The sequence below is a fragment of the Nycticebus coucang genome, chromosome X, assembly GCF_027406575.1.
Source record: "Nycticebus coucang isolate mNycCou1 chromosome X, mNycCou1.pri, whole genome shotgun sequence".
Taxonomy (NCBI): Eukaryota; Metazoa; Chordata; class Mammalia; order Primates; family Lorisidae; genus Nycticebus; species Nycticebus coucang.
Window position 1 is genome coordinate 113,666,253 of NC_069804.1, and position 16,917 is coordinate 113,683,169.

General features: G+C 37.2%; 1 protein-coding gene and 1 pseudogene across 1 annotated transcript in view; both read left to right on the forward strand.

The window, feature by feature from the left end:
* The window catches only part of GPRASP2 (G protein-coupled receptor associated sorting protein 2), a 178,489-nt gene that overhangs the window by 120,120 nt on the left and 41,452 nt on the right, over positions 1-16,917 (forward strand). The window lies entirely within an intron of this gene.
* Positions 3,281-16,291, forward strand: LOC128576950 (centriole, cilia and spindle-associated protein-like; annotated as a pseudogene).

Genomic DNA, 16,917 nt, shown 5'->3' on the forward strand with positions numbered 1-16,917 from the left:
ACTAGTGTATAAGAAAGAGGTCCTTTCTCTCCATATCCACACATCTGTTGTTTTGGGATAGTTTGATTCTCACTGTAGTTAGGTGATACCTCATTGTGGTTTTGATTTGTATTTCCCTAAGATTAGGGATGTGGAGCATTTTTTCAAATGCGTATTGGCCATTAGACTATCTTCTTTTAAAAAGCTTCTGTTCATATCTTTTGCCCACTCTGTTATGGGGTTGATTTTTTTCCCTGCTGATTTTCTTGAGTTCTTTATAGATTCTGTTTATCAGCCTTTTGTCAGATTTATAGCATGCAAATATTTTCCCCCGTTCTATAGGTTATCTATTTAAGCTAATGATTGTTTCCTTGGCTGTGCAGATGCTTTTTAATTTAATCAGGTCCTGTTTGTTAATTTTTGCAGTTGCTGTAATTGCCATTCGGGTCTTTTTCATAAATTCTTTGCTAGGCTGATATCTATAAGAATTTTTCTTCTTTTTTTTTAATTTTTTTTTTTTTATTGTTGCAGTTTGGCCAGGGTTGGGTTTGAACTCACCACCCTCAGTATATGGGACCAGCACCCTACTCACTGAGCCACAGGCACTACCCATCTATAAGAATTTTTCCAAAATTTTCTTCTACAATTCTTATAATTTCATGCCTTACATTTAAGCCTGTTTTCCATTGTTAATTATTGTGAGTAGTAACAGGTATAGAAACTGTTTCAATCTTCTACACGTAGCTGTCCAGTTTGCCAGGATCATTTATTGAATAGAGATTATTTTCCCAAGTATATGTCTGCTCTGTCAAAGGTCAGATGGCAATGTGAGGATGGTTTTATAACTGGGTCTTCTGTTATTATTCATTGGTCTATGGCTCTACTCTTGTGCCAGCACCATGTTGTTTGGTTATTATAGCCTTATGGTATAGCTTGAAGTCTGTTAAAGTGATGCCTCCCAATTTGTCCTTTTTGCTTAAGGTTGCTTTGGGTATTTGGGTTCTTCTCTGGTTCCACGTGATGCATAGAATTATTTTTTCTATATCTGTGAAGAATGACCTTGATATTTTAATGGGGACTATACTGACTCTCAAGATCATTTCGGATAGTATAGACATTTTAACAATGTTGATTTTATTGATCCATGAACATGATTTAGTTTTCCATATACTTATATACTCTGTGATTTCCTTCCTTAGTGACTCATAGTTCTCCTGGTAGAAGTCTTTTACCTCCTTGGTTAAATATATTCTTAGAGGTGTTTTTTTTTTTTTTTTCATCTTTTGGTATTTTATTTTGTTACCATTGTGAAAGGTATTCAATCTTTGATTTACTTCTCAGCTTCACTGCTGTTGGTGTATAGGAATGCTATTTATTTATGAATATTGATTTTGTAACCCAAGACTCTGCTGAATTCATTTATCAATTACAGGGATATATTGGCAGAATCTTTGGGTTGTCTAGATATAAGATCATTTGTCATCAACAAAGAGCAATAGTTTGACCTTTTCTGTCCCCATTTGGGTACCCTTGATTTCCTTCTCTCATTTAATTGCTCTGGCTAGCACTATATTGAATAGAAATGTTGTTGGTGGGTAAACATTAAAACCAGATGAAGAGGAAATTGGTTAACTGAAATTTGGATTTGAAAATTTTCTGCAGTTAGCATTTTTTTTTTAAACAGAGTTTCACTATGACGCCCTCAGTAGAGTGCCATAGCATCACTGCTCATAGCAACCTCAAACTCTTGGGCTTAAGTGATTCTCTTGCCTCAGCCTCCCAAGTAGCTGGGACTACAGGGGCCTGCCACAATGCCCAGCTATGTTTTTGTTGTTGTCATTGTTGTTTAGCAGACCTGGGCTGACTTCGAACCTGCCAGCCCCAGTGTATGTGGCTGGAGCCCTAACCGTTGAGCTACTGGCGCCAAGCCTGCAGTTAGCATTAGGACAAAATATTGCAGATACTAGGGAAAGAGAGCATGAGACAGAGCAACATTTGAAGAGACAATGTTTGACATTTTTCAGAACTGATAAAAGATACAGAACCACATATTCAAAACTCCTAATGAAATTGAAAGAAAACTCCTAATAAATCTCAAGCAGCGAAAAGATATACATACATGAACACATCACAGTAAAATTGCATACATACAACTCAGACAAGATATTGTTTTCCCCAATGCTAGGAATTTTATTTATTTATTTTTATTACATCATAGTTGTGTACATTAATGCATTTATGTGGTACAATGTGCTGGTTTTATATACAATTTGAAATACTTTCATCAAACTGGTGAACATAGCCTTCACTGCACTTTCTTAATTATTGTGTTAAGACATTTATACTCTACACTTAGTAGATTTGAATGTACCCTTGTACAATGCACCATAGGTGTGGTCCTACCAATTACTCTCCCTCCACCTATCCTTCCCCCTCCTCTTTCTCCTTCATCTTGGGATGTAGTTGGGTTATAAGGGAGTGTGGGTGCTATATATTGGTTTCATAGTAGGGCTGAGTACATTGGATACTTTTTCTTCCATTCTTGAGATAATTTTCTAAGAAGAATATGTTCCAGCTCCATCCATGTAAACATAAAAGAGATAAAGTCTCCATCTTTTTTAAGGCTGCATAATATTCCATGGTGTACGTATACCGCAATTTATTAATCCATTCGTGGGTCAGTGGGCACTTGGGCTTCTTCCATGACTTAGTAATTATGAATTGGGCTGCAATAAACATTCTGGTGCAAATATATTTGTTATCAAGTGATTTTTGGTTTTCTGGATATACATCTAATAGAGGAATTGCAGGATTGAACGACAGGTCTATTTTTTGATCCGTAAGTGATCTCCAAACTTCTTTCCGAAAGGAACATATTAGTTTGCATTCCCACCAGCAGTGCAGAAGTGTTCCCTTTTCTCCATATCCACGCCAACATCTATAGTTTTGGGATTTTTGTGATGTGGCCTCATCTTACTGGAGTTAAGTGATATCTCAAAGTGGTTTTGACTTGCATTTCTCTGATGATTAAGGATGATGAGCATTTTTTCATGCATCTGTAAGCAATGCGCCTATCTTTTTCTGAGAAGTTTCTATTCAAATCCCTCTCATACAAGATATTAATAGGACCTAGAGAAAAATAAATTGCCCTTCAAAGTAATACCAATTATATAATACAGCTGATTCTCAACAGTAGTAATGAAAACCAGATAACAGTGAGATTAAATATTCAATGTAAAAGGGTCTACCCTATCAACTTGGAATGCTACATCCTGAGAATGAGAGGGAAAAAATGGTTAACATGAATCTAGCCTTTGTAGCTAACTCCGAGGTAACAGAAAACATAGGACAAGGAATAACAAGTGGAAAAAAAAACCCAGACATTCAGTCAGACAAATCCTGATTGTGGGACATTAGGCAAACCAATGAACCCAACCACTTAAAAAAGTCATTGTCATGAACAAAGGTTGAGGGGGAATAATGGAATAACTGTTATTATTGTCAATCAAATGAGATTTAAGAAATATATTAACAACTAATACAATGTGTGATCCTTAATTGGAAAATGGTCTGTAAAGAAAGCTTTATGCCACATTTTGGAGTAATTGGAAAAAATTGAGTATATAGTGCATATCAGATACAGGGAATTATAGTTAAACTTATTAGGGTATAATGGTATTTTTTGTCTATTTTATTTTTAAAAAAACTTATTAGGGGTGGTAATGGTATTTTAGTTATTTAGGAAAACAGTGTTATGCTTTGAAGATGCATGGTAAATCATTTAGGGCTTATATGTTACACTGTAACTTACTTCGAAATGTTTATCCAAAAATATGTTTAAACAATTAATAGTAATGTATAGGCCAGGCACAGTGGCTCATGCCTGTAATCCTAATACTCTGAGAGCCAAGGAAAGAGCATCACTTGAGGCCATGGGTTAGAGAGCAGCCTGAGCAACATAGTAAGTCTTCATCTATACAAAAAATAAACTTAAAAAATAGTCAAGCATGGTATTGTGCACAGGTAGTCCCAGCAACTCAGGAGGCTGAGGTAGGAGGATCATTTGAGCCCAGGAGTTTGAAGTTGCAGTGAGCTATGATGATGCCACTGCACTCTAGCCTGGGCAACACAGTGAAAGTCAGTCTCAAAAATAAAATTAAATAATAAAATAAAAAAATATATAAAATATAGATAGGTATCTCAAAATAGTAACAATTATAGAATCCAGGTGGATATATATTTGTTTATTTTATTATATTTTATATTTTGTGTATGGTCTAAAATGTTTATAATAAAAAATGATAAGAAGGGGATTGAAGTGAAGGCATTTTCAGACAAATAACACATAACTTTGCCAAAAACAAGTTTGAAAAAATAAACTTTAAAATGTTACTGGAGACAAAGGTGAAGATTTGAAATACAAGGAGGAATGAAAAGCCATAAAAGTGGTAAATATCCATAAAAGTAAAGAAACACTAACTTAAAAAATAATTATATCTAATGAGATAAAAGCAGAGTAAAAATAAATATATTAATACAAGAAATATGAGTTAAGTGAGGTGATTGGAGTTAACAGTGTCTTAAATATGGAAGGAAGGTGATAATGGTTTGAATGTTTGGTCCTTCTAAATCTCATGTTGAAATCTGATCCCAGTGTTGAGGGTGGGGCCGGGTGTGAGGTGTTTGGGTCAAAAGAGCAGGGCAGATCTCTCATGAATGGCTTGGTGCTCCCCCTAGGTTAATGAATGAGTTCTCACTTTATTGGTTCCTAGGAGAGAAGGCTGTTTAAAAGAGCCTGGCGCTACCTCTTCCCTCTCTTTGCTCCTTCTCTAGCCATGTGACATGCCTGATCCCCCTTCACCTTCTGCCTTGATTAGAAGCTTTCTGAAGCCTTCATAGAAGCAGATACTGGTGCCATGTTTCTTGTCCAATTTGAAGAAATGTGAGCCAAATAAACCCCTTTATTTGTAAATTATCCAACCTCTGGCATTTCTTGTTAGCAGTACAAAATTACCTGAGACAGAGTGTTAAAAGAGTGATTTACTTTAATTTTTTTTAGGTAAAAACGTACAGGGAAATTAACCACTAAATTAATAATTAATAGAAGTAGAAGAATAATTTTCAGTAGCAGATTTCTGAAACTTGGAAAGAGAAAGAAATACTCATGTCAACTCAAAAGAGAAAAAAAGCACAAAATAAATATTTCCAGGGTGCCCATAGCTCAGTGGTTAGGGTACCAGCCCCATGTAGCAGGGATGGTGGGTTCGAATCCAGCCTGAGCCTACTAAACAAAAATAAATTAAAAAATTTTAAAATTAAATATATCATATATTACAAAAATGTAACTTGAATAACACTCACAGGAAAAAGAACTTCAGAATCGATGCCAAAAAAAGTCCAAACATATTATGTTTACAAGAATCATGTGTGAAACAAAGATACAGAATAATTCAAAGTAAGCAGATTAAAAAATTACATAGCAAGGTATATCTGGTATAACAATTAATTTTTTCACTCATTTTATAACATAAGTTTAAAATATGTAAATACAAATTAAAAGAATTACTTAAAGAAATAGAGATGTTCATCATCATGGTCAAAAAGTTAAAGACAATAATTTTTACATCAAGGAAGAGAAAATAAATAATAGAAGATTCCAACAACACAATAAGCTTGATGTCTTGAACTCATTTAAAGTACTGCACCTCATATGCACCATTTAAAACAAAAACAGAACATTTTACTGAATCTAACTACAGAGAGAGTTGTAGAACAAATTTCAAAGGTAAGTTACGTAGATCACATTTTTACCATAATGTAAATATGTAGGAATCAAGAACAAAATGATAGCTAGAAACAACAAAATAAAATTAAAATTTAGGCAGACTTCAAAATAACTTACAAATAAAAGAAGTCAAATGGAGTTTATAAAATGTTTATTATTGGAAAATAATAAAACTGTTTTACAGATTCATTAAAATCTTGGAGTTAAATGTTCATCAGCCTTGTTCTTCACAAAAGCATTGTGTCTTTATTTTTTCAGCACAATGCTATAAGGTTTTCTATTTTATAAACAAATAAATTTTCTTCAGGAGGATGAGAACCAAATTTGTCCATCTGTTTTACAATATTCCCCATTTTAATTCAGCCATTGTTTTCTGGCTACAAAAGTAATACTGTTTTGTGGTAAATTAAATCCAACAACACAGATGTTTGTATTTCTTGTTGTCTTCCCTTCTCTTCTCATCCTATAGAAAATATTATGGGGCTTGGTTTTTAGTTTTATGATACGTGGGTCATTATGAAAGTTCTGAGATACACAAAAATCAAGAAACATAAAATCTACCTGGATGAAAACAAATGAAGCCTTCCCAGAAATACCAGTAAGCTGAGCAAGTTGAAACTTCTACAAGTAAGAGGCGGAGCAAGATGGCAGCCGAGTAACAGCTTCCTTGCATCTGGGCACCGTGAGTCTGGGGAGATAGGACTCCAGGCATCTCTGGCTGGTGGGAACTGCCTATCATCACTCCTATGAGGATACAGGAAGTCAGCGAGAGACTTCTGGACCCCAAGAGGAGGACTAAAACAGTGGAAAACCGGCAAGTGGTCGTGTGTGTTCACTCCGTCTAAACCCGCCCACAACTGTAAGTTCAGTAGCAGCGAGGCTGCAAACCAGAAAGGCCTTTACCTGTGAACTGTTTTGATGTCCTTGGACGTGGCACTGAGTTGAACTGCCTTGGGGAAGGCCTGAGTGGGAGTGCAGAGAACTTTGGCCGTTGTCTAGGGCCCCAGTCTGAGCCGCTGAGCCAGACGGAGCTAATAGTGTTTGGTGGTGGGTCACACGGATCCATTGTCAGTGATCTGCCCTGGCAAGCTCCGCCCTCAGGGTCGCAGAGCTAGAAACGGGTGGGAGCTGGTAACCCAGCAACCAAGTAGCCTAAGGGTGGGGTCTGAGCCGCCTTGCAGCCCTAACCCTCAGGGGCAGAGTGAGACCGGTTTTGACACACTGGGTAAGTGGATAGCCACTTCAGCAGTGATTCCAGCGAGAAAGCTGGGAAAGCTTCTGCTCAGCAAGTTTACAAGTTCAAAGTGCCTTTTAAGTAGGCTGAAGAGAGATTTAGGGTGTCTACCTGCTGGGGTTTGAGAAATCAGCAGCCTCCAGTCATATCAGAACTGTGATTAACATCTCATACCCCAGAAGACCACGTGTTGCCCAGACAATATTCAATAACATATACAAACTGCTTTGTTTTGGGCTGTGTATTTTTTTCTTTTTTTTTTTTTGTTTGGTTGTTTTTTTTGTTTGTTTATTTTGACGTTGCTGATGTTCTTTTGTTTTTTTAATTTCAATCTTTTCCACACAGATCCCTTTTTCTTTCTCAATTTTCCTAGTTTAATCATAATTTCCCATTGCTGCCTTTTTTAATAACTTCAACTTCATTTTTGCTAGTGTTTCTACCGATATCATTTGGTTTTTCACCCAATTTTATCCCCGTAAAGTTTTCTGTTTGCTTGTTTTGGTTTGATTTATAGCATTTTTGTCTTTCCTCTCTACTTGGTGGAGGTGGGGTACTGTGTCTGATCAGGTTAGCAAAGAGCTGCTGACCTCAAGGGAACCACGCAACTGGGCACCCCCAGAAGGTGGGGTTTTTTAAGGTTGTGTCAAAGTACCCTACTGTACACTTATATTGCCCTGTCTCCCACTTTCTGTGCCTCTCTTCTTTTTGTCAATATTCCTTATACCCACCCCCTCTCCTTTCTCTATCTTTCTTTTTTTCATATCACTCGGTCCTCCTTTCTTTCATCCCCTTTTTTTGCTCTTCATCCTTATCACCCTTCTGGTCCTGTAACCCTTAGTCCACAGGCACAAGAACTTAAAGAGCAAGAGGAAGTGAAAGGAAAATTAGGGCAAGGAAACAGATAAAATAAATCACTCATGAGGAAGAATCAGCAGAAAACTCCAGGCAACATGAAGAACCAGTCTAGAACAACCCCACCAAGGGACCATGAGGTAGCTACTGCAGATGATTCCACCAGTATAGAAATGTTAGGAATGACAGAAAGGGAATTTAGAATACACATGTTGAAAACAATGAAAGAAATGATGGAAACAATGAAGGAAATTGCTAATAAAGTAGAAAATAACCAAAAGGAAATCCAAAAACAGAATCAAATAAGAGATGAACGATATGAAGAATATTAAAAGGATATAGCAGAGCTGAAGGAACTGAAACAGTCAATTAGGGAACTTAAAGATGCAATGGAAAGTATCAGCAACAGGTTAGACCATGCAGAAGAAAGAATTTCAGAGGTAGAAGACAAAGTTCTTGAGATAACTCAGACAGTAAAAGAGGCAGAAAAGAAGAGAGAGAAAGCAGAACATTCACTGTCAGAATTATGGGACTTTATGAAGCGTTCCAACATACGAGTTATAGGAATTCCAGAAGGGGAAGAAGAATGCCCCAGAGGAATGGAAGCCATACTAGAGAATATTATAAAAGAAAATTTCCCACTTCCCCCTATTGTTAAGTTGTAGCTGGGTTATAGCTTTCAAGTGGGAAAGGGGGGGGTGAGTGGAGGGAGGGGAATCGGTGGGATCACACCTGTGGTGCATATTACAGGGGTATTTGCGAAACTTGGTAAATGTAGAATGTAAATGTTTTGGCACAGTAACTGAGATAACGCCAGAAAGGCTATGTTAACCACTGTGATAAAAATGTGTCAAATGGTTTATGTAGTGAGTGTATGATGCCCCATAATCATATCATTATATACAGTTATGATTTAATAAAAAAATTAAAAAAAAAAAAAAAGAAAAGAAAATTTCCAAAACATCACCAAAGATTCTGACACACTGCTTTCAGAGGGATATCGGACCCCAGGTCGCCTCAACTCCAACCGAGCTTCTCCAAGACACATTGTGATGAACCTGTCCAAAGTCAAGACAAAAGAAAAGATTCTGCAAGCTGCCAGGAGTAAGCGCCAGTTGACCTACAGGGGCAAATCCATCAGAGTTACCACAGAATTCTCTAATGAAACTTTCCAAGCAAGAAGACAATGGTTATCTACCTTTAATCTACTTAAACAGAACAAATTCAGCCCAGAATTCTGTACCCTGCTAGGCTAAGCTTCAAAATTGACGGAGAAATCAAATCATTTACGGATATACAAACATTGAGAAAATTCGCCACAACAAGACCAGCTCTACAGGAAATACTTCAACCTGTTCTGCACACTGACCACCACAATGGATCAGCAGCAAAGTAAGAACTCAGAAATCAAAGGACAGAACCTAACCTCCACACTGATGCAAAATATAAAACTAAGCAATGGAATCTCACCAAATAAGACGAATAGAATACTACCACACTTATCAATTATCTCCATAAATGTTAATGGCTTGAATTCCCCACTGAAGAGACATAGATTGGCTGACTGGATTAAAAAACACAAGCCATCCATTTGCTGTCTGCAAGAAACACACCTGGCTTCAAAAGACAAATTAAAGCTCCGAGTCAAGGGTTGGAAGACAATTTTTCAGGCAAATGGAATTCAGAAGAAAAGAGGAGTTGCAATCTTATTTTCAGATACATGTGGATTTAAAGCAACTAAAGTCAAAAAAGACAAAGATGGTCACTTTATATTGGTCAAGGGAAAACTACAACAAGAAGACATTTCAATTCTAAATATTTATGCACCCAATTTAAATGCTCCCAGATTCTTGAAGCAGACCTTACTCAGTCTGAGCAATATGATATCTGATAATACCATCATAACAGGGGACTTTAACACACCTCTTACAGAGCTGGACAGATCCTCTAAACAGAAATTAAACAAAGATGTAAGAGATTTAAATGAGACCCTAGAACAACTATGCTTGATAGACCCATATAGAAAATTCCACCCCAAAGATAAAGAATGTACATTCTTCTCATCAGCCCATGGAACATTCTCCAAAATTGATCATATCCTGGGACACAAAACAAATACCAACAGAATCAAAAGAATTGAAATTTTACCTTGTATCTTTTCAGACCATAAGGCACTAAAGGTGGAACTCAACTCTAACAAAAATGCTCAACCCCACCCAAAGGCATGGAAATTAAACAATCTTCTGTTGAATAACAGATGGGTGAAGGAAGAAATAAAACAGGAAATCATTCACTTCCTTGAGCATAACAACAATGAAGACACAAGCTACCAAAACCTGTGGGATACTGCAAAAGCAGTTTTGAGAGGAAAATTCATCGCTTTAGATGCCTACATTCGAAAAACAGAAAGAGAGCACATCAACAATCTCACGAGAGATCTTATGGAATTGGAAAAAGAAGAACAATCTAAGCCTAAACTCAGTAGAAGAAAAGAAATATCCAAAATCAAATCAGAGATCAATGAAATTGAAAACAAAAGAATCATTCAGACAATTAATGAAACAAGGAGTTGGTTTTTTGAAAAAATAAATAAAATAGATAAACCATTGGCCAGACTAACTAGAAATAGAAAAGTAAAATCTCTAATAACCTCAATCAGAAACGATAAAGGGAAAATAACAGCTGATCCCACAGAGATACAAGAGATCATCTCTGAATACTACCAGAAACTCTATGCCCAGAAATTTGACAATGTGAAAGAAATGGATCAATATTTGGAATCACACCCTCTCCCTAGACTCAGCCAGGAAGAAATAGAGCTCCTGAACAGACCAATTTCAAGCACTGAGATCAAAGAAACAATAAAAAATCTTCCAACCAAAAAATGCCCTAGTACAGATGGCTTCACTCCAGAATTCTATCAAACCTTCAAGGAAGAGCTTATTCCTTGCAGAAATTATTCCAAAAAATTGAGGAAGAAGGAATCTTCCCCAACACATTCTATGAAGCAAACATCACCCTGATACCAAAACCAGGAAAAGACCCAAACAAAAAGGAGAATTTCAGACCAATCTCACTCATGAATATAGATGGAAAAATTCTCAACAAAATCCTAGCCAATAGATTACAGCTTATCATCAAAAAAGTCATTCATCATGATCAAGTAGGCTTCATCGCAGGGATGCAAGGCTGGTTTAACATACGCAAGTCCATAAACGTTATCCACCATATTAACAGAGGCAAAAATAAAGATCACATGATCCTCTCAATAGATGCAGAAAAAGCATTTGATAAAATCCAGCATCCTTTTCTAATTAGAACACTGAAGAGTATAGGCATAGGTGGCACATTTCTAAAACTGATTGAAGCTATCTATGACAAACCCACAGCCAATATTTTACTGAATGGAGTAAAACTCAAAGCTTTTCCTCTTAGAACTGGAACCAGACAAGGTTGTCCTCTGTCACCTTTACTATTCAACATAGTGCTGGAAGTTCTAGCCAATACAATTAGGCAAGACAAGGAAATAAAGGTAATCCAAATGGGAGCAGAGGAGGTCAAACTCTCCCTCTTTGCTGATGACATGATCTTATACGTAGAGAACCCCAAAGACTCAACCACAAGAATCCTTGAAGTCATCAAAAAATACAGTAATGTTTCAGGATATAAAATCAATGTCCACAAGTCAGTAGCCTTTGTATACACTAATAACAGTCAAGATGAGAAGCTAATTAAGGACACAACTCCCTTCACCATAGTTTCAAAGAAAATGAAATACCTAGGAATATACCTAACGAAGGAGGGGAAGGACCTCTATAAAGAAAACTATGAAATCCTCAGAAAGGAAATAGCAGAGGATATTAACAAATGGAAGAACATACCATGCTCATGGATGGGATGAATCAACATTGTTAAAATGTCTATACTTCCAAAAGCAACCTACCTATTCAATGCCATTCCTATCAAAGTACCTACATCGTACTTTCAAGATTTGGAAAAAATGATTCTGTGTTTTGTATGGAACCGGAAAAAACCCCGTATAGCTAAGGCAGTTCTTAGTAACAAAAATAAAGCTGGGGGCATCAGCATACCAGATTTTAGTCTGTACTACAAAGCCATAGTGCTCAAGACAGCATGCTACTGGCACAAAAACAGAGACATAGACACTTGGAATCGAATTGAACACCAAGAAATGAAACTAACATCTTACAACCACCTAATCTTTGATAAACCAAACAAGAACTTACCTTGGGGGAAAGACTCCCTATTCAATAAATGGTGTTGGGAGAACTGGATGTCTACATGTAAAAGACTGAAACTGGACCCACACCTTTCTCCACTCACAAATATTGATTCAATATGGATAAAGGACTTAAATTTAAGGCATGAAACAATAAAAATCCTCAAAGAAAGCATAGGAAAACACTGGAAGATATTGGCCTGGGGGAAGACTTCATGAAGAAGACTGCCATGGCAATTGCAACAACAACAAAAATAAACAAATGGGACTTCATTAAACTGAAAAGCTTCTGTACAGCTAAGGAGACAATAACCAAAGCAAAGAGACAACCTACACAATGGGAAAGGATATTTGCATATTTTCAATCAGACAAAAGCTTGATAACTAGGATCTATAGAGAACTCAAATTAATCCACATGAAAAAAGCCAACAATCCCTTATATCAATGGGCAAGAGACATGAATAGAACTTTCTCTAAAGACGACAGACGAATGGCTAACAAACACATGAAAAAATGTTCATCATCTCTATATATTAGAGAAATGCAAATCAAAACAACCCTGAGATATCATCTATCCCCAGTGAGAATGGCCCACATCACAAAATCTCAAAACTGCAGGTGCTGGCGTGGATGTGGAGAGAAGGGAACACTTTTACACTGCTGGTGGGACTGCAAACTAGTACAACCTTTCTGGAAGGAAGTATGGAGAAACCTCAAAGTACTCAAGCTAGACCTCCCATTTGATCCTGCAATCCCATTACTGGGCATCTATCCAGAAGGAAAGAAATCCTTTTATCATAAGGACACTTGTACTAGACTGTTTATTGCAGCTCAATTTACCATTGCCAAAATGTGGAAACAGCCTAAATGCCCACCAACCCAGGAATGGATTAACAAGCTGTGGTATATGTATACCATGGAATACTATTCAGCCATTAAAAAAAAAATGGAGACTTTACATCCTTCGTATTAACCTGGATGGAAGTGGGAGACATTATTCTTAGTAAAGCATCACAAAAATGGAGAAGCATGAATCCTATGTACTCAATCTTGATATGAGGACAATTAATGACAATTAAGGTTATGGGGGGGGGAAGCAGAAAGAGGGATGGAGGGAGGAGGGTGGGGCCTTAGTGTGTGTCACACTTTATGGGGGCAAGACATGATTGCAAGAGGCACTTTACCTAACAATTGCAATCAGTGTAACTGGCTTATTGTACCCTCAATGAATCCCCAACAATAAAAAAAAAAAAAGAAACTTCTACAAGTGAATTAGAAAGGACGTTGCCGACTGTGTTTCTTGGAAGTGAAATAATGCACTATAACACAGTCTGCCTCAAAACTTTTGTAGTGACCTTATGTATATCTATTCTTCCATTGCATGTGCAAATATAAACTCTTTTTTTTCAAAACTGCCTTGTTTTCCATTTTTATGGGCAGTTTATTAAATCACTCCCCTGAATGAGAGACATTGTACTTTCCATTTTCACTTCCAACTAGCTACAGTAATAAACTTTCTTTATTCAACTTGTACTTTTAAATGTAGTGTATCTATGTGAAAAGTCCTACATCTATAACTTTTTTTTTTTTTTTTTTTGTAGAGACAGAGTCTCACTTTATTGCTCTCAGTAGAGAGCCGTGGCATCACACAGTTCATAGCAACCTGCAACTACTGGGCTTAGGTGATTCTCTTGCCTCAGCCTCCCGAGTAGCTGGGACTACAGGTGCCCGCCACAATGCCTGGCTATTTTTTTGTTGCAGTTTTGCCGGGGCCGGGTTTGAACCCCCCACCCTTGGTATATGGGGCCGGCACCCTGCCCACTGAGCCACAGGCACTGCTCAAAACTGCTCAAAACACTCTCTTTTTTTTTTTTTTTTTTTGCAGTTTTTGGCCAGGGCCGGGTTTGAACTCACCACCTCAGGTATATGGGGCCGGCGCCCTACTCACTGAGCCACAGGTGCAGCCCTTAGATCTATAACTTTGATCAGAACACCAGAACGTTGTATATCTTAACTATTTATTTCAAATGAATTATATCACTGCTAACAATGTATTGTAACATCTAATTCCCTAAATCTTTTAAAGCACTGTACTTTATATTTTTAATTTTTATATAGTTTGATAAAAAAATCTCACTCTTTCCATTATTTTAACGATAACACAGCATTCTATCCTCTGACTGTAACTTGATTGAACTATTTCATATTGTTGACCATTTAAAATGATTACAATTTTTTCATATAATAAACAATGTAGTTATGAACACTATTCTGTGCTAAAACGTCCCCAAAATGTTATCCATATCCTAATGGCTAGAAACTATAAATGTTACCCTTATGTGGCAAAAAAAGGTCTATACAGATATGATTAAGGATCTTGAGATAAGAAAATTATCCTGGATTATCACAGTTTTCAATGTAATGACAAGAGTCCTTGTAAGAGACATGCAGAAGAATACTTCACGTAACCACACAAGGGCATTGAGGTAATGCTGTCACAAGTCAATTTAATGCTAGCAGCCACCAACAACTGAAAGTGGCAAGAAAGGGATGCTTCCCAAGGAACCTCTGCTGCCTTGCCAATACCTTGATTTCAGCTCATTGGTAGTAGTTTTTTACTTCTTTCCTCTACAACTCTGAGAGAAAAGAATTTCTGTTGTTTTAAGCCTCCCAGTGTGTAACAAGTTCGTATACTCAGAAGAAAACAAAATATTTTACCTTGTGGTAAAATATTTTTGTACTACAATATTTATCACAGCTCAATTTATAATTGTCAAGATGTGGAATGAAACCAAGTGCCCATCAACACGTGAATGGATTAACAACTGTGGTATATGTGTGCCATGGAATACTACTCAACCACAAAAAAGAAAGAGACTTTACATCTTTTGTGTTAACCTGAATGAAGATGAAGAACATTCTTCATAGTAAAGTATCACAAGAATGTAAAAGCAAGTATCCAATGTACTCAATACTAATATGAAACCAATAGATAAACAACTACATGCCCATGTGAGAGAAAAACGCAAGTAAATTCAAGTTGGGGGCAAAGGGACAAGGGTAGGGGATTGTTAATCTCTCTTCTAATGGGTACAATATAAACCTATAAGGCACATCCCCTGGGTGAAGGGCTCAACTATAACTTGAACTTTACCTAACAAACACAAACAATGTAACCTTCTCATTTGTACCCTAAAATAAAATTTTAATAGTAATGAAAAGAAAAATAAAAATGGATAAAGACAGAAAACGATGTATGTACAAAATGGCAATATCAATAAAGACATATAAATTATGCAGAAAAAGAACAACAGAGGAATTCTACAGCTAAAAGGTATAATAAGTAAAGTGAAAAATAGACTAGACGGGTGCAAAAGCAGATTTGCACAAGGAGAAGAATCAGAAGTAGGACCAGTGGATTGCTGAGTCTGAGAAACATAAAGATAAAAAAATGAAAAAAAGTAAACAGAGCCTAAGGATGTGTGGTGCATCAAGAAGTAGACCAATGAACCAACTTAGAGATTATGGGAACATTAGGAAGAGAAAAGGACAAAGAGATTATTTAAAGAAATAATGAGTACCTGGCCAGCTCCTGGGGAAGACTCAGCGTCGTTGGAATTGTTGCACAGCGGGGGCCCATGCCCAGATGCGCCCGGGCATAGCCAGTGGAGCACGTGGCGTGGAAGGAGACCAAACGGCTGGTTCATGCGACCCCAGAAGAGCAGGGTGCAGAGGCTGAGGACACGGTGGACGTGGCTCTGCCATCACTGCCAGTGAAAGAAATACAAGGAAAACCTGAACAACAAATCAAAACAAGAAAGACTGAAAAATTGCCTACCAGTATCGAAGCTTGACAGCACTGAAGTGCCTTATTTGCCGGAGGAAATAGGGACGCAGTCATAAGTCCCCAGCGATCATCAGGCAAAATTAAAAAAAGCATCCGTTTGCTCTTTATGGGTGTGGAGAAAAACAGACTGATACAGGAAACCAAAAAACTCACGTGTGTGCATCTGCCCCTGTGCATGAGATTCATGCATCAGCCTTTCAAGCCAAGAACCGAAGACAGCTGGAGAAAAGGAACTAGTTTCCCAAAGACAATGTGCTCATTTTGTGGATGTGAACAGAAGGATGAAGTCGTCTTCCTCTTTAGAGAACCCATGGATAACAGAGTACATGAGGTGTTACTCAGCCAGAGCTTAAAGAAACAGTGGTGTGGACAGGCTCTTTTTAAAAAATTGTAAATGACAGAAACAAAAATGAAGACAGAAACCATCAGAATAAACTGGACACATAGATTTGAGAAACCAATTGATTATCTAAGGGTTTTTTGGGGAGAATTTCTAAAGGATTGTTTTATTTTGATTTATTATTGGTCACCTACCTCGGCAGTAGGGCAGACAGTTGAAGCCATAGACATTGGATTATTTATGAAAATAATTCTCTAAATATTTGATCTTCTTATAAGGGTCTGAAGCATCTTAATCTTTAGAAATGGGAGCCTCGCTTTTGCACAGGCTGGTCTTGAACTCTTGAGCAGAAGAGATCTCCTGCCTTGGCCTCCCAGAATACTGGTTTCCAGCCACCCACGCCCTGCCACAAGCATCATAATCTTTTAATATACTGATACCAAATGCCTTTAAATGGCTACAGATGTTTATGATTCAGTATTCTCTTAAGTTTAGGTGAGGCCTATTTTCGTTCTATGCTGATTAACTTTTTAGATTCCATCTAGCAGCATAAAACTTTTTTTTTTTTTTTCTTGAGACAGAGTCTCACTTTGTCACCCTTGGTAGAGTGCTATGGCATCATAGCTCACAGCAACCTCC